The sequence below is a fragment of the Gossypium hirsutum genome, chromosome A11, assembly GCF_007990345.1.
Source record: "Gossypium hirsutum isolate 1008001.06 chromosome A11, Gossypium_hirsutum_v2.1, whole genome shotgun sequence".
Classification (NCBI taxonomy): domain Eukaryota; kingdom Viridiplantae; phylum Streptophyta; class Magnoliopsida; order Malvales; family Malvaceae; genus Gossypium; species Gossypium hirsutum.
The window spans coordinates 42,584,105-42,608,700 of NC_053434.1; the positions used below are offsets into that span (position 1 = coordinate 42,584,105).

Consider the following 24,596-nt stretch of genomic DNA (forward strand, 5'->3'; position numbering starts at 1 on the left):
GAAGCAGAATAGAGAAAAATTGAGATTGCCTTCGATGCCGTGACATACCCCTGAAGATAGCTGCAGAGGAGTATACTGATTGCTATGTCGTGACAGAGGTCTTGGTGTGTCGTGACATCGACTCTATGATGGAAACAACACACAAAGCAGGGGCGTTTTGGTCGGTGCAATTAAACTTTAAGCTCGAAAAGGTCAGTTAACCTAGTGTTAAGGATGACCACCACCTGAAGGTTATAAATAGGCTCATTTGTCACTTGTTACAGACATCAATCCTTTAGCCTAGATTCTTTCTTTCTTTCTTAAGGTTTTAGATCTATTTCAATTGTTCTTTGATTTCAAGATATCTAAATTGTGGAAGCATTCAAAAGTGGATTCGTGCTTAATTTCAATAAAATCAAGCTCTTTCGTTTACTCTATCTTGTCAATTTAATTAGCATGCTTTCTCTTTACATCGATTATATATTGTCTATGGAAGCCATGAGGAACTAATCCTTCCATTGGGGATTAGTGAGTGGAGGTATGATCTGTTAACTGTTTTCTAGGGTTACTTAACGTATCAGCTATTTGGGAAAGGAAGAACGTGAAATAAACCTTAGGCTTGACAACCTTGGGAAATCATCAAGGTGGGAATTAACCTAAAATTGGTATTGCCCATTCGTGAGCACCTTAACTCCAAACTAGTATGAACTGTGAGGTCAAAAAATAAGTAGTTCTTATTGACTCAATATATTAGTGGAAGATCGGGAAATCAAGCTAGGGTAGCGAGTAGTTGATTGACAAGGAACCCAGGATGACAGTTGATGGAGATTACCGAAGCGAGCTAATCACCCATAATCAGATTTGACTTATTGTCCTTTTTTCATCTCTTGAATTTTATCTTTTTACGTTATTTTATTTTTATTACTATTATTATAAAACCCAAAAAATCCTTTATTTTATATTTTCGTACTATAATTGATTTAAAAGTATTAATTAGATCTTTTAGTGTTTATGTAATACCCCGAAAATTTTTACAGTAAGATATTATCCTTGATATAGTAAAATCAGAAAATAAAGTGACAAAAAGGGAAATTTTGAGTTATATAAATATTGGGAAGTATATTATGATATATTAATTCAGCAAAGGGCTAAATTGTAAAAGAGAGAAAAGTTTTGTTGCACAAGAGTATATACTCAAAATTTGAGGGGTTAAAGTGTAAATATGAAAAAGTTGAAGGACCAATAGTGTAAATATTTTAAGGGTGGAATGATTTAGAAACTAAGGAAAATGGATGAATTAGGACCAAATTGAATAGGTGAAGAACTATAAGGACTAAATTGTAATTTTACCAAATTAAATGATGACTCAAGGATGAGATTTTAAAAGATAATAAAGGGAAAAATGGTCAATTGGAAGAGAGAGAAATCTAGAAAGTAATAATGATGCTAGAGATATTTTGATATTTTATAATTATTTAATTAGATAAATATTATTTTATTAATATTTTAATAAGATATTTTATTATTATTTTATTAGTATATAAAGAAAGAAAGATAACGAATTTTCATCCATTTTTCCCATGCAAAACCAACGTCAGAAGAAGAAGAAAAGAAGTTTTCATTTCTTTACAATTTGGTCCTTTTACCAAAAATCACCATTTTCACCCAAAAATTGAAAGAATTTCCATAGCTACCAAGAGAGAAAAATGTTAAGGAGACTATGGGAAGTTAGAATATCAAATTGGATTCAAGAAATGGAAGCTGAAGGAGAGAGAAAATCAAGATGAAGATTGAAATCAATAGAACAAGGTAAGAACATCATGATTTCAATATATTTTAAAGTTTGATATTATTGAAAAAAGCATGGGATTAATGTTAATTTAGAGTTTCCTTACATATGGTCCTATGTTCTTGATATGTTAGTGAAGAGAAAATAAGAGAAAGTGATGAGAAATAGTATAGAAAAAGAAAATAATGGTGTTATAAACATGGTAATTAATATATTGCACTAAAATAGTTTTGGACAGCAGCAGTAGTCTAACTTTAAAAAATCACCAAAAATTATATAAATTTAATTATAGGATGAATAAAATATAAAATTAAATCTTATTGAGTTTAGTTTCTTATAGAAGAAATTATGTAAACAATTAAATTGTAAATCATGAGATATAATAAATTTTGTGAGACAAGGTCAGAATGATTTCGGGTTCCCCTATTCTGACTTTGGAAAATCATCACAAATTAAATTTATATTTTTAGAATCTTGAATGAGTCTATTTTCAATAGAAATAAATGGGAACATCATTCGAATTCTGTACGAGGAGATAATTAATTTTTAGTGAAGAAGGGTCAGAACTGTCAGACAGTAGAACAGGGGTAACTTTAAAGAATAAAATGTACTTATTGGCTAAACTAAAAATTCTGAAAATTTTATGTTAAGGAGATATATGAGTCTAGTTTCAGGGAAAATTATTGGATCTTAATTTTGAGTTCTATAGCTCTAGATATAAATAATTTAGTGACTATGACACAGATGGACAACTTGAATATTCATAAAAGTAAATAATAAAAATTATAGATAATGTTACTTACAAGTGTGTTATATACATTAAGGATGTGGATTGGAGAGGAGGAGGAGGAGAATATTTATGAATATTCAGCTAGCATGGCTAATTTTCATGTTTTAGGCTTAGGGACTAAACTGAATAAAAGTAAAAACTTTAGGGGGCAATTTTGTAAAAATGTCAAAAATGACCAAATTGAAGGGAATGAATTGTTTTATTATTTAAATTAATAAATTGAATGAAATTATCAATTTTAGATAGGGTAAAAATTGGGAAAATGGTAAATTACTAAAATGCCCCTGAATCTTGATATTTCTGCAATTTTGCCAGGTAAGTTCGTGTAACTTGAATTATATTCTTAAATGCTTGACATGTATGTTACTGACATGAATATGATTTGAATGTTCATTGTATGAAAATTGATGAAACATTGATATATTTGATAAAAAGGAAAAGAAATCCCAGTTGAATGAAAGGAAAATTTGATGGATCTCTAAAAAGGAATTAACGGTAAAAAATGATCTAGCCCGGATGGGTGATCCTATCATGTTATATCCCTCCCGAAGAATATGTGTAAAATGGATTTAGCCCGGACGGGTAATCCGAATTAGGGTCTGAATTTAGCCTGGACTGGTAATCTCAACAATACTCTATGAGTTTATATTACAGGGGATTTAGCCTGGACTGGTAATCCCGCTGTAAGGATGAGGTTCGCGGGAGTGTGCTCTTTGAAATGAAATATGTAAGACCATGGTTGAAAGATACCATGGCAACATGATATGAAATGTGTAAGACCATGGTTGAAAGATACCATGGCAACTTGACATGAAAAGAATAAGACCATGGTTGAAAGATACCATGGCAACATGACGGGAAATGAATAAGACCATGGTTGAAAGATACCATGGCAGCGTGACATGAAATGAATAAGACCATGGTTGAAAGATACCATGGCAACATGACATGAAAAGAATAAGACCATGGTTGAAAGATACCATGGCAACATGACAGAAAATGAGTAAGACCATAGTTGAAAGACACTATGGCATAATGTGACACCCCTAATTTGACCCTAGTCGGAAAGTGGTTTCGGGACCACAAAACCGAGTTACAAAAATAATTAATTGTTATATTCTATGCTTATTATTTGTGAATAAGTATGTGTGAAAATTTCATGCTTTAATTTTGTCATTTGGATGTGAAATTTAGCTAAAAAGGGCATATTTGAGAAACTTTAAAAATATGATAGGCAAATGTCCAAGTGATTAAAATGTTAAACTATTAAAGTTGTGGGTTTGCATGTCAAAGTACCCAAAATTTGACTAGTGGCCAGCCATGCTATGGGTTAAAATGTATTATAAACATTTTATGTTAGTGTTTTATGTTAGAATTAATAAAATAAAGAACATGGGTAATAAAATAATAGTGGTTAGTAGGGGAGAAACAAAAAAAATGAGCTAGGTTGCTCCTCCATTGTCGTGAATTGAAGGAAGAAGAAGAGGGGAAGTTCGGCCAAGGTGGTTCTTGAGATTAAGGTATGTTCAATGTTGCTTTTGGAGGTTTACACATCCTTTGGAGGGTTAGCCTACTTCTATTTATCTCATGGATGAAATTAGAGTTGTTGGAGAGTTAGGATTCGGCTAAGAGGCTTCAAAATTTTAGTTGATGCCTTGATACTACTAGCATGTTAGCTATATGGATGTGTTAAGTTACTTGAAATGCTAGATAGATTTGAACTCCCTACCAAATTCTTTAGGCAACCCATGTTAGAAATTTCGGTATTGAGATGTCTAGATCTTTCGGCCATTGTAGCTATGGAGGAATAAAGTTTTTGTTTCTTGTTAAATTGGATGAATCTTGTTGTATGAGTGCTTGAACAAACTATGATTAAATGGATGCATAGATTCAAAGTGGGAAGAAATGGGCTATTATATTTGATGCTAATGCCGAATATGAAGATGATGAACTTGAATAAATAATATTCAGCTAGCATGATAAGTTATGAAATATTAAGTAGATGATATAATTGATTGATGAAGTGGCTAATAGGGATTTCTAATGAAATTTTGCCAAGGCCGAATGTATCATGAAGTAAATAAAAAAAATTCTAAATGTGCATTATGTGCTTATATGTGTATTCGGCCAGGGAAGTTTGACATGAAACTTTGATAGGTTTGAGAGATGAATGACCGAATGAGCTAGAGGTTATGTATGGATGAATTTTATGCACATGTGTGTGTGTGTGGCATTAGTAGCTAATGGCATTCGGCATTGTTTAATTAAAATTAGAAATGAACGCTTGAAAGTTAAATAGGTCTCTCTAATGACCAAATATGCTAAAAGCTAATATATGGACAAATGATACGAATGAATTGGTTTTTGAAATGTATATGGTTGCCGTATGTATGTGTTTGATTGAGAAGTAAATTTGTTTGATTTAGCTCAAGAGCCTAGAGGATCAAAGTTGGATAAGGGAAAGGAAAAAAGTGATCGAAGAGCCGTCGTAATCGTTCGGCAACTTCCGAGGTAAGTTTTAAGTGATTAAACGTTGAGTAAATTCAATTATAATAGGACATGATGAGTTGATTTAATAAGATATGATGTGGCCATGATATGTTCTAAGTTCAAATGGTAAGTTCTTAAGTGTTTGAGCTTGGGAATTTAAGGGTAATTTGAAATAGTCTGCTTAGGATAGCAGCAGTAACGTGACTTTAGAAAATCACGATAAATTTATGGATTTGAATTAGAGGCTGAATGAGACATGAAATTAAAGCTTAATGAGTCTAGTTTCTTATAAAAGAAACTGTGTAAGCAAAGGAATTTCTGATAATGAGATACTTAAAGTTGTGTGAGACAGCGCAGAATGACACTGTAATCCTCTGTTCTGTATTTAGAAAATCATTATAAATTGTACAAAAATGGTTATAAGATAAAATTTATATGCTTAGACTCCTTAATGAGTCTAGTTTCAAATGAAATCAAATACAACACATTTTGAATTCTGTAAAATGAGAAATTTGATTCGTAGTGAAGAGTGGTCAGATTAGCCAAACAGTGAAACAGGGGAAACTTTAAGAAAAATCTGGTATTGATTGGCCAAACCTAAAATTCTGGAAATTTTATGGATGGAAGATATACGAGTCTATATTCAGGAAAAATTAACGGAAAGTGATTTGGAGTTTTGTAGCTCCAGTTATAAATAATTTAGTGACTATTGCTCAGGAAAACAGCTTGTGCTGAATTTGAGATTGTGTTGTAAACCTTGATAAACTTGTTTTAGTTGCTCATAAGCTATTGATTAAACCCATACGTGAATTCTAAATTGTGATATTGGAAAATGATAGATGTAGATTCAGCCAAGACAGTGTGTATACGTGAAAGTATATTTGGATAATTGTGATGTGAATACATGAAAATCTATATTTTGATTTAGGATTCTATGTGATGGATGTGAACATGCATATATGAGATAAGGCCTAATGGCCGATGTGATGAATGTGAAAGTGTATATATGTGATAAGGCCTAATGGCCGATGTGATGAATGTGAAAGTGTATATATGTGACAGGGCCGAGTGGCCAACGTGATGGATGTGAAAGTGTATAAATGTGATAAGTCCCGAAGGGCATTTGTGTCAGTACTATATCCAGGTTAAAACCCCGCAGGCTTTATGCGAGAATATTATCACTGATTAATGTCCGTAAGCTTCGTGCTCGTACTATATCCGAGCTCTAAAGACCCGATGACTACGTGTGGGGATTTTGTCCGGGTAAGACCCGATAACTTCGTGTGGAGATTATGTCCGGGTAAGACTTCGTAATAAGAATTGCTTATAAATATATTCAATGCGAAAGGTTAAACAGGTATGTACTCCAAGTTTATATGTGAGCTTGATTTGCACTAAATCATAAGGTAGTTATGTGATGCATACGAGAGCAATCTATGAGACTATTCCTATGATTATGTGACATCGGATCAGTGTGAGAGGTTATGTGAAATCATACGATATATCTATGTCAAATGAGCTCACTTTTATGTGAAAGTTTATCTGCCTATTGTATATGATGAGATGTGCATATTCGGTAAAGGGATGGTATGCCCGAAGGAAGAGTGAAATAAAAAAATATGAACAACTATGTTATAATTTGATTGTTATCTGTTGACACTGCTTAAAATTTACTAAGCATTAAATGCTTACTCCGTTCTTTGAATCTCTGTTGTATAGATTTTGGTTCATCAGCTATCGGACTCGGGATTTTTGGAAGTCGAAGTCTCCCACACTATCAAAGCCCCCTTTTGGTACAATTTTGGTTGAACTTTGAAATGGCATGTATAGGACTACCCTTTTGTTGTTGGTCATGTACCCTTCGGTTTTGTGTAAATTTGGATAGCCATGCGAAAATGGCTTAAATATACTTTGATCATAGCATTATAATCGTTTGTATGTTGTCCGTCGAGAGGTATGGAAATGTTGGTAACGGTTAGCCATGGGAAGGGTTATTCTTGATCACTTTTGGAATATGTATGACAAACTCTAGTTGATCCATGGAGGATCATGAAATAGGTAAAGTTTACCTTAAAAAAAAACAGATGCTGGCAGCAGCAGTGATGTGGATGTGAAAAATCACTAAAAATAATAGGAATGGAATTAAATAGTGAATAAATTATGTAAGCGAACCTTGATGAATATATTTTCATAGGAAAGTAACGAAACGATCATATGGACAGTATGTTAAAAGATATTCAGGTTCTCGTGAGACAGGGCCAGAACGGTTTCTGGATTCCCTGTTCCGACTTTAGAAATTCATTATAAATTAACCAGAGATAATTAGGAGTCATGCCATATATGTATAGATTCCTCTCTGAGTCTAGTTTCTATATAAACAAACGGCATCAGTATTGAAACTCTGTGCCAGGGAGAAAATTATCTTTGATATGTTGATACAAGAAAATTATGTAGGTAAAGATAATTATTAAACTCAAGTGTGACATGTCGAGAAAATAAGTATATCAATGTTGAATTTATATAAAATATGTACTAGTATACTAACAATGTCGCTGTTTGATACTTATACAAGTGCCAAGCTGTTGATTGAATGGTAATATATTTATTTATATGATATGTGACAGCCCAAAGTTGACCCTAGTCGGGAAGTGGTTTCGGGACCGCTAAACCGAGTCACCAAAATGTTTGAATGTGATACTTATTGTCTAGAATATGTAATTATGAATGTGTGAAAAATTCAAGCTTCAATTTGGTTGATTTCATGTGAATTTAGTTAATAGGACTTATGTGAGAAAATTCTAAAATGTGATAGGTCAGTGTGTGAGGACCTATTAGTGCATGTGGACAAAGGGGGGACTTGCATGTCAAATTTCCCCCCTACTAGTAGTGGCCGGCCATGATGGGCATGATGCACAAGTGTGCAATTTATTTTATGGAAATTATGGCATGAGTATGGCACAAATAAGATATGTTAATTTGTGTCATAAAATGTTGGGATAAAACAAATAAAATAATAAAAAGGAGTATGGAGAATACAAAAAAAAAAATGTGTGTGTAGTTGTTTGTTCCCCCCCCATTGCCGTGAGCTAAAGAAGAGAAAGGAGAGAATTTTGTTCATCCTTTTCTCATCTTCATGCTTGCCGAAACTAGAAAGAAAAAACAAAGAAAAATTTTCTCATCCTTTGGTTCATCCTTGGCCAAAAATTTTAAGGAGGAAAGAAGAAGAAAGGTGAAGAGATTCGGCCATGCATGTAGCTAGGCTAAGGTATGTTTGATGATGTTCCATGAGATGCATGCATGTTTTAGTTGTTAGCTTGAGTTCTACTTGGCCCATGGTCTAAATCTTGCTATGTGATGGAATTGGCACTTGACCATGGATGCATCATTCTTGGTTGGTGTTTGATGTTGTGGTGATGAGGCATGAGGATGAGTTAAGATTCGGCCTAGGTGGAGGTTGTGTTAATGCCATTGCATGCAAAATATGAGGCTTGTTAATGATGCATGTGATGATGGCTTGATGATTCTTGAACCTCCTTTTTAGCATTTTTGTGTGAGCACATATGTGCATTGGTTGCTAAATGGAGAAGAATCGGCTAGCAAGATGTGTGCTAAGGCCGAATGTAACTTTGCATGTTGATGAGCAATGCATGTTTTAAATCGATGAAAAGGGGGAGGATGCTTTACTAGTGTGTGTATATGTGTGTATTAAGTGTTGAGATCGACCCCAAAAATAGACATGCATATTCGGCCAAGGGGAAAGAAATTAGCTAATATGTTGTGTTGATGCATGATTTTTGCATGTATGAGACTTTAATGTCTAATGTATAAATATGGGCTAAGTGCCTTGTGTTCATCTTTTTGATGCCTAAATGATGAAATCAATTTATTTGTTTGATTAAGCTCAAGAGCAAAGGGGAAATAAATCCGATAAAGGGAAGGAAAAAGTGGTTGAATAGCTAGCGGAATCGTTCGACAACACCCGAGGTAAGTTCTTGAGTAAGAGAGCTTAAATTACAATGTGATTAAATCATGCTCTATGTGTGGCTATTGAGCCGAATGTGCAAGGACGATATGTGCCTTGTGTTTGAGTTTCGCAAATGAAAATGAAATATGAATGTGCATGATTAATTGAATGCTGTCCGGGCTAAGTCCCGAAGGCTTTGTGCTAAGTGAATATATCCGGACTAAGATCCGAAGGCCTTTGTGCGAGATACTAAATCCGGGTTAAGTCCCGAAGGCATTCGTGCGAGTTATTAAATCCGGGTTAAGTCCCGAAGGCATTGTGTGAGTTACTAAAACCAGGCTATGTCCCGAAGGCATTTGAACGAGGAGCTATATCCGGTTAAATCCCGAAGGTACGTGATTTGGTAATGAATGAGCTTGCTGTAAAATTCCAGCGAATACTCGAAAAACATCCCAATATGGGGATATGTTACGTATGTGTTGAATTTAATCGAGCCCTTACAAATAAATGTTCGCTCAGTTGATAAACGAGCTACCGGCCTTCGGCTAAGTTAGTCTATTGTGTATGTACATAAGGGTTGTGAATGTTGTGAAGCAAGTTTGATATCGGTAAATTGCGTATTATGAAATATTCCATTTAGCTAAATGTGTGTTATTCTTTGTTTATGCTGGAATTTCTTGCTCAAAACTTACTAAGCATAAATTGCTTACTTCGTTCCATTGCTCCTCTGTTTTATAGATTTTTTTGGTTCTCCAACTATCGGACTCGGGATCTTGACGTCGAAGTCGCCCACACTATCAAAGGCTCTTATGGGTACTCTTTTGGTTGAATTTTGATATGGCATGTATAGGACGACCCATTGTTGTTTTTCGAGTACTTTATGTGATGTATAAGTTTTGGATAGCCATGTGAAAATGGCTTATATGTGTTTAAGTATAATGTTATAATCATTTAGTGTGGATATGCTTGACAAGGATTGGCCACGGGGATGGTTAATCACTTTCATAAATTGTGCTATGTATGCAAAAAGGGCTAGTTGAACCATGAAATAGGTAAAGCCTACCTTAAAGGTAGATGCTGACAGCAGCAGTGACGTAGATTTGGAAAATCACTAAAAATAGTAGGAATGGAATTAAATAGTGAATAAATTATGTAAACAAACCTTGAAGAATCTAATTTCATAGGAAAGTAACAAAACAATCATATGGATAGTACAGTAAGATATATTCGGGTTCTTGTGGAACAGGGCCAGAACAGTTTCTGGATTCTCTGTTCCGCCTTTGGAAATTCACTATAAATTGACCAGAGATAATTAGGGTCATATCATATATGTATGGATTCCTCTCTGAGTCTAGTTTCCATAGAAACAAACGGCATCAGTATTGAAGCTCTGTGTAGAGAGATATCCAAGTCGTAATGGGAAAAGGTCAGTGTAGTCGACCCCTGTAACATGGGAGACTTTGACTAATAAACTGTACTAATTGGCCTAACCAAAAATTCTAGAAAAAAATACATAGGTGGGGACATGAGTCTAGTTTCAGGGAAAAATCACCAAACTGATTTTCGAGTTGTGAAACTCAAGATATGATTTTTGAAGCGACTAGTACTCAGACTGGGCAGTGTCTGGAAGGAAATTTTTCAAAGTTTGTTAACATCTCGTGTCCGACTCTGGTGTCGGTCTCGGGTTCGGGGTGTTACATTTTATTGGTATCAGAGCCAGGTTTAGTCGATTCTAGGACTACCGTAATGTTTTGGGTCTAGCTATACATGCCATTTTATGTGATTACTTGATAGTGTGGTGATTTCTGACAATTGTAAATGTGTTTATTTATAGTAATGGATCCCGATCGTGACCGAGAGGTAGCTGATGATCTTGAGAGTGTAGCGCCTGCTCCCGCACAAGGGACAGTGCCGGCGGACTCTCAACCTAATGCTAGTAATCCGAATGATGAAGCTAGACAAGCATTCTATAGCGTGATGAATGATTGGTTTAACCAATACATTCGAACTAATATGGCTGTTCCACAACCTCCATTCCCGACAAATACTACCCCCGCACCTACAATACCACCGGTAACGGACCGAATAAGGTCAAATAAGCCCCCAGTTGACAGAATCCGAAAACATGGGGATACTGAATTTAAGGCTATGGATAGCGATGATGCCGAGCAAGCTGAATTTTGGCTGGACAACACTATCCGGGTACTCGATAAGCTATCTTGTACACCCGATGAATGCCTAAAGTGTGCTATCTCCTTGCTACGTGATTCTGCCTACTATTGGTGGAGTACTCTGACTTCTATTGTGCCCCGAGAGCAAGTAACTTGGGAGTTTTTCCAAACTGAGTTTCGGAAAAAGTATATCAGTCAGAGATTTGTTGATCAAAAACGGAAGGAATTTCTTGAGCTTAAGCAAGGCTCCATGTCGGTTACTGATTACGAGCGAAAATTTGTTAGACTTAGCAAATACGCTCGGGAATGTGTTTCGTCCGAAGCTATTATGTGTAAACGCTTCGAGGATGGGCTGAATGAAGATATAAAAATGTTCGTTGGCGTTCTTGAAATACGAGAGTTCGTGGTACTTGTTGAACGAGCTTGTAAAGCCGAAGAGCTTAGAAAAGAAAAGCAAAGAGTTGATGAGGGAACTGGAGAGTTTCGTAAAAGATCCTTGGGAAGGTCTCTTCAACAGACATCGAAGAGATTTCGAGATGATGCGGGCCAGTTTAGAGGCACTTCGGGCCTTTTTGGACGAGATCGTGATCGACCCCCTGTGGGTACACGAGGCACTTCGGTCGCCAGTGTTGGGAATGAACGTCGAGACAGGACGAAATGCCGATATTGCGGTAAATGGCATTCGGGGAGTTGTAGATTTCCTGACCGCTCCTGTTACAAATGCGGATCAGTTGACCACTTCATTAAAGATTGCCCGAGGTTGTTGGGACAGAATGCAAATCAGAGTGGGAGACCGGGTGCTACCACTGCTCGAGGTAGACCATCTGGAAATATGGGCAATGCTAGTGGTGGTCAGAGAGGATCTAGAGATGATATAACCAGATCCGAAGCCCGTGCGCCTGCTAGAGCTTATGCTATACGTGCCCGCGAGGATGCTTCTTCGCCTGATGTTATTACCGGTACATTCACTCTCTTTGATACTAATGTAATTGCTTTGATTGACCCCGGTTCTACTCATTCTTACATATGTGAAACCTTAGCATCCAGTAAGACTTTACCTATTGAGTCTACTGAGTTCGTAATTCGGGTGTCAAATCCCTTGGGTCGTTACGTGCTTATCGACAAAGTGTGTAAGAAATGTCCCCTGGAAATTCGAGGTTCCTGTTTTCCGGCAGACTTGATGCTTTTGCCGTTTGATGAATTTGATGTTATCCTTGGTTTGGATTGGTTGACCGCGCATGATGCGATTGTGAATTGCAAGAGCAAGACTATTGATTTGAGGTGCGCAAATAACGAAGTAGTCCGAATTGAGTCTGCGGACTTGGAGGGGATGCCAGCTGTAATATCAGCAATGTTGGCACAGAAATATGTAAGAAAAGGGTGCGAAGCATACCTTGCGTATGTACTTGGTTACAAAGAATTAGAAAAGAAACCCGAATCTGTGCCGGTGGTTTGTGAATACCCGGATGTTTTTCCGGAAGAATTACCGGGTTTACCACCTGTTCGGGAGGTAGAGTTTGGTATTGAGCTTGTACCTGGGACTACGCCGATTTCGATAGCTCCGTATCGTATGGCACCAACCGAGTTAAAGGAGTTGAAAGCTCAGTTGCAAGAACTGACGGATAGAGGTTTCGCTCGACCAAGTTTCTCACCTTGGGGTGCACCAGTATTGTTCGTGAAAAAGAAGGACGGAACCATGAGGTTGTGCATTGACTATCGTCAGCTGAATAAAGTGACGATAAAGAACAAATATCCGTTGCCACGCATCGATGATTTGTTCGACCAACTGAAGGGAGCCTCAGTGTTCTCAAAAATAGATTTGAGATCGGGCTATTATCAGTTGCGAATCCGAGATTCAGATATTCCCAAAACTGCCTTCAGAACGAGATATGGTCACTACGAATTCTTAGTGATGCCGTTTGGGCTCACTAATGCCCCTGCAGTATTTATGGATTTGATGAATCGGATCTTCAGACCGTATTTGGATCGGTTCGTAGTGGTGTTCATTGATGACATTTTGGTCTATTCAAGAGACGAGACCGAACATGCTGAGCATCTGAGGCTAGTGCTGCAAATTTTGCGGGATAAGCAGTTATATGCTAAGTTCAGTAAGTGTGAGTTCTGGTTAAGAGAGGTTAGCTTCTTGGGTCATGTGGTATCCGCGTTGGGTATTCGAGTTGACCCGAACAAAATTTCAGCCATACTTGACTGGAAACCTCCGAGAAATGTTACTGAAGTTCGGAGCTTTTTGGGGCTCGCCGGTTATTACCGACGATTTGTCAAAGGTTTCTCGATGATAGCCACACCAATGACGAAGCTACTTCAAAAGGATGTTAAGTTCGAGTGGACGGAGAAATGTCAGAAAAGTTTCGACCAACTGGAAACTCATTTGACTGAAGCTCCAATTTTGGTGCAACCCGAATCAGGTAAAGAGTTTGTCATTTATAGTGACGCATCCCTACTTGGGTTGGGTTGCGTATTGATGCAAGAAGGTCGAGTCGTGGCCTATGCGTCGAGACAATTGAAGCCTCACGAGAGGAATTATCCGACCCATGATCTCGAACTAGCTGCCATCGTGTTTGCTTTAAAAATATGGCGACATTATCTGTTTGGTGAGAAGTGCCATGTATTTTCGGATCACAAAAGTCTCAAATATTTGATGACTCAACGAGACTTGAATCTACGACAAAGACGTTGGCTTGAGTTGTTGAAAGATTACGAGCTTGTCATTGATTATCACCCGGGAAAGGCTAACGTGGTTGCGGACGCCTTAAGCCGGAAGTCATTGTTTGCTTTACGAGCGATGAACGTGCATTTGTCTGTTCTACCAGACAGTGTGTTAGTAGCTGAATTAAAAGCTAAACCATTATTGACTCACCAAATTCGTGAAGCTCAGAAAGTCAATGATGAATTGGTTGCAAAACGGGCTAAGTGTTTTCCGAACGAGGAATCGGAGTTTCAAATTGATGATGATGATTGTTTGAGGTTCAGAAATCGTTTGTGTGTTCCAAGGAATTCGGAACTCATTTCGATGATTCTGAACGAAGCCCATTGTAGCCGAATGTCAATTCACCCGGGGAGTACGAAAATGTACAACGATTTGAAACGTCAATTTTGGTGGCATGGTATGAAACGGGACATCTCCGACTTTGTTTCGAGATGTTTGATATGTCAACAAGTGAAAGCGGAACATCAAGTGCCTTCAGGATTACTCCAGCCGATTATGATACCCGAGTGGAAATGGGATCGAGTCACAATGGACTTTGTGTCCGGACTGCCCTTGTCAGCAAGTAAGAAGGATGCGATATGGGTTGTTGTTGATAGACTGACTAAGTCGGCTCATTTCATCCCCGTACGTACGGATTTTTCATTGGATAAACTAGCTGAATTGTACGTTTATCAAATTGTGAGATTACACGGGGTACCTGTTTCTATCGTGTCGGATAGAGATCCGAGATTCACCTCACGATTTTGGAAGAAATTGCAAGAAGCTCTGGGTACCAAGCTGCATTTTAGCACTGCTGTTCACCCCCAAACCGATGGTCAATCCGAGCGGATAATTCAGATACTTGAGGATATGTTGAGATGTTGCATCCTCGAGTTCAGTAGTTCATGGGAACGGTATTTACCTTTGATTGAATTCGCTTACAACAATAGTTTTCAATCAAGTATTAAGATGGCACCTTACGAGGCTTTGTACGGTCGTAAATGCCGTACACCATTGTTTTGGACCGAGCTCGGTGAAAGTAAAATTTTCGGAGTTGATTTGATTAAAGATGCTGAACAGAAAGTAAAGGTAATCCGTGAAAGTCTAAAGGTAGCCACGGATCGTCAGAAGTCGTACGCAGATTTGAAACGAAAAGACATCGAGTATCAGGTGGGAGACAAAGTGTTCCTTAAGGTTTCACCTTGGAAAAAGATACTCAGGTTCGGCCGTAAGGGCAAGTTGAGCCCAAGATTCATTGGGCCGTACGAAATCTCCGAACGAGTTGGTCCGGTTGCGTATAGATTGATTTTGCCCCCGGAGCTTGAAAAGATTCATGACGTCTTTCATGTTTCAATGCTTCGACGCTATCGATCTGATCCATCGCACATAATTAGCCCATCAGAGGTTGAAATTCAAGTCGACATGAGCTATGAAGAAGAACCGATGCGTATCCTAGCTCGTGAAGTGAAGGAGTTGCGAAACAAAAGAGTTCCGCTAGTAAAGGTGTTATGGCTCAAACACGGGATCGAGGAAGCTACTTGGGAGACCAAGAGCTCGATGAAAGAACGATACCCAAACCTATTTACCGGTAAGATTTTCGGGGACGAAAATTTCTTAAGTGGGGGAGAGTTGTGACAGCCCAAAGTTGACCCTAGTCGGGAAGTGGTTTCGGGACCGCTAAACCGAGTCACCAAAATGTTTGAATGTGATACTTATTGTCTAGAATATGTAATTATGAATGTGTGAAAATTTCAAGCTTCAATTTGGTTGATTTCATGTGAATTTAGTTAATAGGACTTATGTGAGAAAATTCTAAAATGTGATAGGTCAATGTGTGAGGACCTATTAGTGCATGTGGACAAAGGGGGGGACTTGCATGTCAAATTTCCCCCCTACTAGTAGTGGCCGGCCATGATGGGCATGATGCACAAGTGTGCAATTTATTTTATGGAAATTATGGCATTTGTATGGCACAAATAAGATATGTTAATTTGTGTCATAAAATGTTGGGATAAAACAAATAAAATAATAAAAAGGAGTATGGAGAATACAAAAAAAAATGTGTGTGTAGTTGTTTGTTCCCCCCCATTGCCGTGAGCTAAAGAAGAGAAAGGAGAGAATTTTGTTCATCCTTTTCTCATCTTCATGCTTGCCGAAACTAGAAAGAAAAAACAAAGAAAAATTTTCTCATCCTTTGGTTCATCCTTGGCCAAAAATTTTAAGGAGGAAAGAAGAAGAAAGGTGAAGAGATTCGGCCATGCATGTAGCTAGGCTAAGGTATGTTTGATGATGTTCCATGAGATGCATGCATGTTTTAGTTGTTAGCTTGAGTTCTACTTGGCCCATGGTCTAAATCTTGCTATGTGATGGAATTGGCACTTGACCATGGATGCATCATTCTTGGTTGGTGTTTGATGTTGTGGTGATGAGGCATGAGGATGAGTTAAGATTCGGCCTAGGTGGAGGTTGTGTTAATGCCATTGCATGCAAAATATGAGGCTTGTTAATGATGCATGTGATGATGGCTTGATGATTCTTGAACCTCCTTTTTAGCATTTTTGTGTGAGCACATATGTGCATTGGTTGCTAAATGGAGAAGAATCGGCTAGCAAGATGTGTGCTAAGGCCGAATGTAACTTTGCATGTTGATGAGCAATGCATGTGTTAAATCGATGAAAAGGGGGAGGATGCTTTACTAGTGTGTGTATATGTGTGTATTAAGTGTTGAGATCGACCCCAAAAATAGACATGCATATTCGGCCAAGGGGAAAGAAATTAGCTAATATGTTGTGTTGATGCATGATTTTTGCATGTATGAGACTTTAATGTCTAATGTATAAATATGGGCTAAGTGCCTTGTGTTCATCTTTTTGATGCCTAAATGATGAAATCAATTTATTTGTTTGATTAAGCTCAAGAGCAAAGGGGAAATAAATCCGATAAAGGGAAGGAAAAAGTGGTTGAATAGCTAGCGGAATCGTTCGACAACACCCGAGGTAAGTTCTTGAGTAAGAGAGCTTAAATTACAATGTGATTAAATCATGCTCTATGTGTGGCTATTGAGCCGAATGTGCAAGGACGATATGTGCCTTGTGTTTGAGTTTCGCAAATGAAAATGAAATATGAATGTGCATGATTAATTGAATGCTGTCCGGGCTAAGTCCCGAAGGCTTTGTGCTAAGTGAATATATCCGGACTAAGATCCGAAGGCCTTTGTGCGAGATACTAAATCCGGGTTAAGTCCCGAAGGCATTCGTGCGAGTTATTAAATCCGGGTTAAGTCCCGAAGGCATTGTGTGAGTTACTAAAACCGGGCTATGTCCCGAAGGCATTTGAACGAGGAGCTATATCCGGTTAAATCCCGAAGGTACGTGATTTGGTAATGAATGAGCTTGCTGTAAAATTCCAGCAAATACTCGAAAAACATCCCAATATGGGGATATGTTACGTATGTGTTGAATTTAATCGAGCCCTTACAAATAAATGTTCGCTCAGTTGATAAACGAGCTACCGGCCTTCGGCTAAGTTAGTCTATTGTGTATGTACATAAGGGTTGTGAATGTTGTGAAGCAAGTTTGATATCGGTAAATTGCGTATTATGAAATATTCCATTTAGCTAAATGTGTGTTATTCTTTGTTTATGCTGGAATTTCTTGCTCAAAACTTACTAAGCATAAATTGCTTACTTCGTTCCATTGCTCCTCTGTTTTATAGATTTTTTTGGTTCTCCAGCTATCGGACTCGGGATCTTGACGTCGAAGTCGCCCACACTATCAAAGGCTCTTATGGGTACTCTTTTGGTTGAATTTTGATATGGCATGTATAGGACGACCCATTGTTGTTTTTCGAGTACTTTACGTGATGTATAAGTTTTGGATAGCCATGTGAAAATGGCTTATATGTGTTTAAGTATAATGTTATAATCATTTAGTGTGGATATGCTTGACAAGGATTGGCCACGGGGATGGTTAATCACTTTCATAAATTGTGCTATGTATGCAAAAAGGGCTAGTTGAACCATGGAATAGGTAAAGCCTACCTTAAAGGTAGATGCTGACAGCAGCAGTGACGTAGATTTGGAAAATCACTAAAAATAGTAGGAATGGAATTAAATAGTGAATAAATTATGTAAACAAACCTTGAAGAATCTACTTTCATAGGAAAGTAACAAAACAATCATATGGACAGTACAGTAAGAGATATTCGGGTTCTTGTGGAACAGGGCCAGAACAGTTTCTGGATTCTCTGTTCCGCCTTTGGAAATTCACTATAAATTGACCAGAGATAATTAGGGGTCATACCATATATGTATGGATTCCTCTCTGAGTCTAGTTTCCATAGAAATAAACGGCATCAGTATTGAAGCTCTGTGCAGAGAGATATCCAAGTCGTAATGGGAAAAGGTCAGTGTAGTCGACCCCTGTAACATGGGAGACTTTGACTAATAAACTGTACTAATTGGCCCAACCAAAAATTCTAGAAAAAAATACATAGGTGGGGACATGAGTCTAGTTTCAGGGAAAAATCACCAAACTGATTTTCGAGTTGTGAAACTCAAGATATGATTTTTGAAGCGACTAGTACTCAGACTGGACAGTGTCTGGAAGGAAATTTTTCAAAGTTTGTTAACATCTCGTGTCCGACTCCGGTGTCGGTCTCGGGTTCGGGGTGTTACATGATACATTGAATAGGTAAGTATTTAATTGAAATTTTTTAGGTGATCTGCAAATTCTAGTAATCCCCTGAAACCCTATTTTGACATCGGATACGGGTTAAGGGTTTTACAGTTTAGGTTAGAATTGATCTGGCACTCGCCTCCCTTGGGTATGATCCTTAGAATACTTACCTACTTCGTTGTAAAACTATATTACAAATCGACTCGTATACTTGCAGATACCATATCGTCTTTCTATATTTTATTGCAGTATTCACACTCTAGACGTTAGTACATCTGAAGGCAGTCAAGTTGTTGGCGTTGTTGCCAGGGAGGCAACATCATTAGGTTAATTTTAATTTTTGCATGTAAAGGAATAACTAGGAAAATTTTCAATTATAGATACTTATTTATTGTTACTAATCTCTTCTTTCTGAGTTAGTGTATGACTCGCAGTAGGGGCATGCCTATTGTAGCAACCACAGATCCAGAAAGAATAATCCAAAGAAATTGCCGTCAGCAACAGCAGTAGCAACAACAATTGAAAGATCCACCACTACCTCTTGGAGGTAACGTACAATGAGAAAATCCACTATTCGGTGATGCTGACGATAACGTTTTAGGAAATCCACTAGTACCGCAATTACCTGCAAATGGACATATGGCTCGAACCAAGAAAACCCTAAGGGATTATGCCTTACGAAGCCTAGACATGGTTTAGGAAAGTATAGCAAGGTTGAAAATTACAGCTAATAATTTCGAGATAAAATTGGCAATGATTTAAATGATTTAGAATGATTTGTAGTTTAGGGGCACTATAACAAAGGACCCTAATCTGCTTTTAAAACGAGTTCTCCAACTCTGTGATACTTTTAAGTATAACGGGGTCACTGATGACGCTACCTATCTTTGATTTTTCCCCTTTTCTTTAATTGATAATACCTTTTCTTGACTCAACTCGCAGGCACTAGGGTCTATCACGACATAAGATGAATTAGCTGGAAAGTTATTATAGAAGTTCTTACTGATTAGCAAAGCAGTACAACTAAGAAGAGAGGTTGTTGTTTTTAGATAGATGGAGGGAGAAAGTTTCTATGAGGTGTGGGAACATTTCAAAATGTTGATTCAAAAATGCCCACACCATAGATTTCCCTGAATCGATGCGACTGTAGGTATTTTATAATGGGTTGGATGCAAATGCACAATCTAGATTAGACATAGCAGCAAGATGAGCCCTTATGAACATAACATATAAGGATGCATATGAAATCATTGAGAATATGAGACTAAAATCCTTGTAGTGGCCAATTGAATGATTCACATATGGTCAGAAACCCCCCACGATAAAAGCTATCCAAGAAGATGACAAGTATCAACAGTTAGTGGATAGACTCAACCATATCAAATCTGCTTCTACACTGTTTATGCGTGGGGGAAACAAACTGCTCTTCCTCTATATCAACAATCCTACTGAGGATGTAAATTACATTGGGAACAGGGGTGGAAGCCCTTATTTGACTACATATAATCCCAACTGGAGAGATCACCTGAATCTGAGATGGGGAGGGAATCAATGAGTAGGTAATAATTCAAATTAGGCTAAAAACACTAATTACCAACCTCTTTATTTGTAGAAACCCAAGGGCAAGGCTAATCCAAATGACCATACTCCATGAGAGATGCAGTCAATGAGAACAGATGTCAACCAGGTGTAGTCTGAGTGCACCAATTCAACAAGAACATTGGCTAAACTCGAGGATGAAATGAGCCAATTGATGAGCATGATGGGTGACATCAAAAGATAAATTGGCATAGGTATTCCATGTAACACCCCGTACCCGAGTCCGTCGCCGGAGTCGGACACGAGGGGTTTGCAGACTTAAATCACTTCTTTGCACAATCCATTTTAAATTTTCCAGGCAAGCTGGCTAACTGCGTCACTGTCACCTTAAAAATCATATCTTGAGTTTCACAACTCGAAAATCAGATTCGTTATCTCTGGTTAATTTATAATGAATTTCCAAAGTCGGAACAGGGAATCCAGAAACCGTTCTGGCCCTGTCTCATGAGAACCTGAATATCTCTTAACATACTGTCCATATGATCGTTTCGTTACTTTCCTATGAAAATAGATTCATCAAGGTTCGTTTACATAATTTATTCACTATTTAATTCCATTCCTACTATTTTTAGTGATTTTTCACATCCACATCACTGCTGCTGCCAGCATCTGTTTTTTTAAGGTAAACTTTACCTATTTCATGATCCTCCATGGATCAACTAGAGTTTGTCATACATATTCCAAAAGTGATCAAGAATAACCCTTCCCATGGCTAACCGTTACCAACATTTCCATACCTCTCGACGGACAACATACAAAACGATTATAATGCTATGATCAAAGTATATTTAAGCCATTTTCGCATGGCTATCCAAATTTACACAAAACCGAAGGGTACATGACCAACAACAAAAGGGTAGTCCTATACATGCCATTTCAAAGTTCAACCAAAATTGTACCAAAAGGGGGCTTTGATAGTGTGGGAGACTTCGACTTCCAAAAATCCCGAGTCCGATAGCTGACGAGCCAAAATCTATAAAACAGAGAAACAAAGAAACGGAGTAAGCAATTTATGCTTAGTAAGTTTTGAGCAAGGGATTCCAGCACAACAAAAGTATAGCATTCATATAGCTAAACGGATAATTTCATATGCACAAATTTTCAATATCATACTTACTTCACATTACCAACCCTTATGTTCATACACAAAAGATCAACTTAGCCAAAGGCCGGTAGCTCATTTATCGACTGAGCGAATACAGATTTGTAAGGGATCAACTAATTCAAAGCACACACGAAACATACCTCATCGCTGGGATTTTACGAGCGTATTAATTTAAATTTTTACAGCAAGATCGCTCGTTCCCAAATCAAGCATCTTCGGGGTTTAGCCGGATATAACCACTCGACAAGGCCTTCGGGTCTTAACCCGGATATGGTCACTAGCATAAATGCCTTCGGGACTTAGCCTGGATATAGTCGCTAGCACAAATGCCTTCGGATCTTAGTCCGGATGTAGTCACTTAGCACAAAAGCCTTCGGGACTTAGCCCGGATATCATTCGAGTAACCATGCACATATATCAATAAATCATGACACATTCATATTTCATTTTCATTACCAAAGCTCAAACACAAGACACTTATCACATTTACAATTTCGGCTCAATAGCCACATATAAGAGCATGATTTTGATTTACTTAAGACATAATCTAATCGAATCATAATTTAAGTCCCATTACTCGAAAACTTACCTCGGATGTTGTCGAACGATTCCGATGGCTATTCGACCACTTTTTCCTTCCCTTTATCGGATTTAGTTCCCCTTTGCTCTTGAGCTTAATTTAACAAATAAATTGATTTAATCATTTGAGCATCGAAAAGAGGAACTCAAGGTACTTGGCCCACATATATTCATTAGGCATTAAAGTCACATATGTACGGAATCATGAATCAAACTCAACACATTAGTTAATACTCTCCTTAGCCGAATTTTCTAAGTCAAGATAAAGCCTTCAATATGCTTACCTATGGCCGAACAACACATCAACCTATGTACTCATTCATGTGGCCGATTATGCATGTCTATGTTGAGGCCAATTATATACTCAATACCACACACAAATGGCATACCTTTTACTAACTAATGCATTACATATTATAACTCAATACGCATCCATCATGTACTCCATAACCGAAACACCATCATATGTAAATATATACCTTGAGATATTGTATATGTCATACCAATACGTCATGTGCAAACATATATATATATGTGCAAGAGCCGAATCTCAAAGTTGATTATAACTAAACATGAACATAAATCCAAAACACAAATCTTACCTACCATAAAATAAGCATAAATCATACTTATGGATATACCATGGCCGAATACATCACAACACCAAACCATTTCAATTTTGGTCATGGTTAAACAAAGAACTTAATGTCTCACTCAAAAATGCTAAAAAGAAAATCCAAGTGTCATCAATCCACCATCACATGTATCATTAACAAGCTTCATATTTAGCATGCAATGGCATTAACACAAAATCCACCTAGGCCGAATATCATCCCCATGACATAGCAAAGATTTGAACCATGGGCTAATTAGAACTCAAGCTAGCAACTAAAAACATGCATGAATCTCATGGCACAACCTCAAACATACCTTAATCTAGATACAAGTATGGCCAAACCTCCTCCTAATCCTCTTCCAAACCAAACATGAAGCAAGAACTCCTTCCTCCTTCCTTAGAATTTTCGGCCAAAAGAAATGAAAAAGGATGAACAATTTTTTTTTCTTTTCTTTAACTCACGGTAATGGGGGGGAACACTCACACACATTCTTTCTTTTTTTTTCCATTTCTTTATTACCCATACTCCTTATTTTATTTTTCCTAACATACCTCACTAACATAACATGTTTGTGACATGTTTCCACTCATAGCATGGCCGGCCACTACTAATTAGGGGGGGAAATTTGACATGCAAGTCCTCCCTTTTTATTACATGCACTATTAGATCCTTATAGATTAGCCTATCACATTTCAAAAGTGTCACACAAATCCTACTAACTGAATTCACATGCAATCGACTAAATCGAAGCTTGAAATTTTCACACATTCATAATTACATATTCTAGACAATAAATATCACATTCAAACATTTCGGTGACTCAGTTTAGCGGTCCCGAAACCACTTCCCGACTAGGGTCAATTTTGGGTTGTCACATTCCAAGCAACACAGAAGATAATCCACAAAAAGAAGGTAAAAAGCACATGAAAGTAATTGCACTCCGATCGGGCAAAGCACTAAGTAGCCCAGAAGCCACTACTCCAGAAACAATAACAGAGAATATGACGATCCTCAAGAGGTATCCCTATAAGTAGAAGATAACCCAGAATAAGAGGAGGTAATCACATCGACAGCAAAGATAGAGAAGGAAATAACTAAAGATTCTGTTGGTGCAAAAATCCCATTCCCTTCAAGATTAGATGAAAAAAAAGCAGAATGACAATGAATTTGTAAGTTTCGTAAACCTGTTTAAAGCATTAAATGTTAACTTCCCTTTAATTGAGTTAATTGAAAAGGTTCCCAAGTACGCTAAGTTTTTAAAGGAGATGATGGCTACGTAAGAAATTTAAGGAAGAAGAACAAGTTAATTTAAATGCTTCCTGTAGCGTGATTATTTGAAAACAGGTACCTTGGAAATTGAAAGACCCCGATAGCTTTACTATACCCATAAAGATTGTAATAGCCCAAAATTGGGTCTAGTTGGAATAGAGGTTTCGGGACCACAAAATCCGAGATAGAAATAATTATTTTATGATTATTTTGAGTTCTACGATATGATTTCATGATTTTGTGAAAATTTCGTGAAGAAATTCTATGCATAAAGTGCTCAATTTGAAGTTAGGGACTAAATTGAATAAGTTGCAAAACTTGCATTCTAGAAGTTTCTAGTATGAAATTGCTTTGAAATATTAATTAGGAGGTCTTAAATAGCAATTTTACCAATTTCTAAGTTATGGAAAAAAATTGGACATGGATGGAATTTTTGAAAGTTTAGTAAGGAAGGGCATTTTGGTCATTTGGTAATTAAAAGAAATAAAAAGGGAAAATAAAGCCAAAATTGACTCATCTTTTTGATGGAGGACAAAATTAGCATGGGGGAAGCCATGGCTATGGTTTTCAAGCTTTCCAAGCTCAATAACAAGTCCGTTCTAACCCTGTTTTTCAAGTTCTTTACGTTTTTGGAATCCCGGTAATTTGATTAAGCTTATTCTAGCAATAATTTAAGCTAGGGTTCATATTTGGAAAAATACCCATAGGTGAAATGTGTTTATTTTGATGTTTTATGATATACTATGAGGTTTTAAATTATGTTAGACAACTTGTGCTACTCGGTTTTGAGTGAAAATGAGAAAGCGCTTAATTGGTAAAAATACCTAATAGTCATAAGTATATGTTAGAGTGAGAATTTGA

At 37.3% G+C, this 24,596-nt stretch overlaps 1 non-coding gene across 1 annotated transcript; it reads right to left on the reverse strand.

The window, feature by feature from the left end:
* Nucleotides 1–19,586: 19,586 nt before the first annotated feature.
* Nucleotides 19,587–19,693, reverse strand: LOC121210403 (small nucleolar RNA R71). The gene has a single exon (XR_005905516.1). It is a non-coding gene; the product is annotated as a small nucleolar RNA R71 (small nucleolar RNA).
* Nucleotides 19,694–24,596: the final 4,903 nt, after the last annotated feature.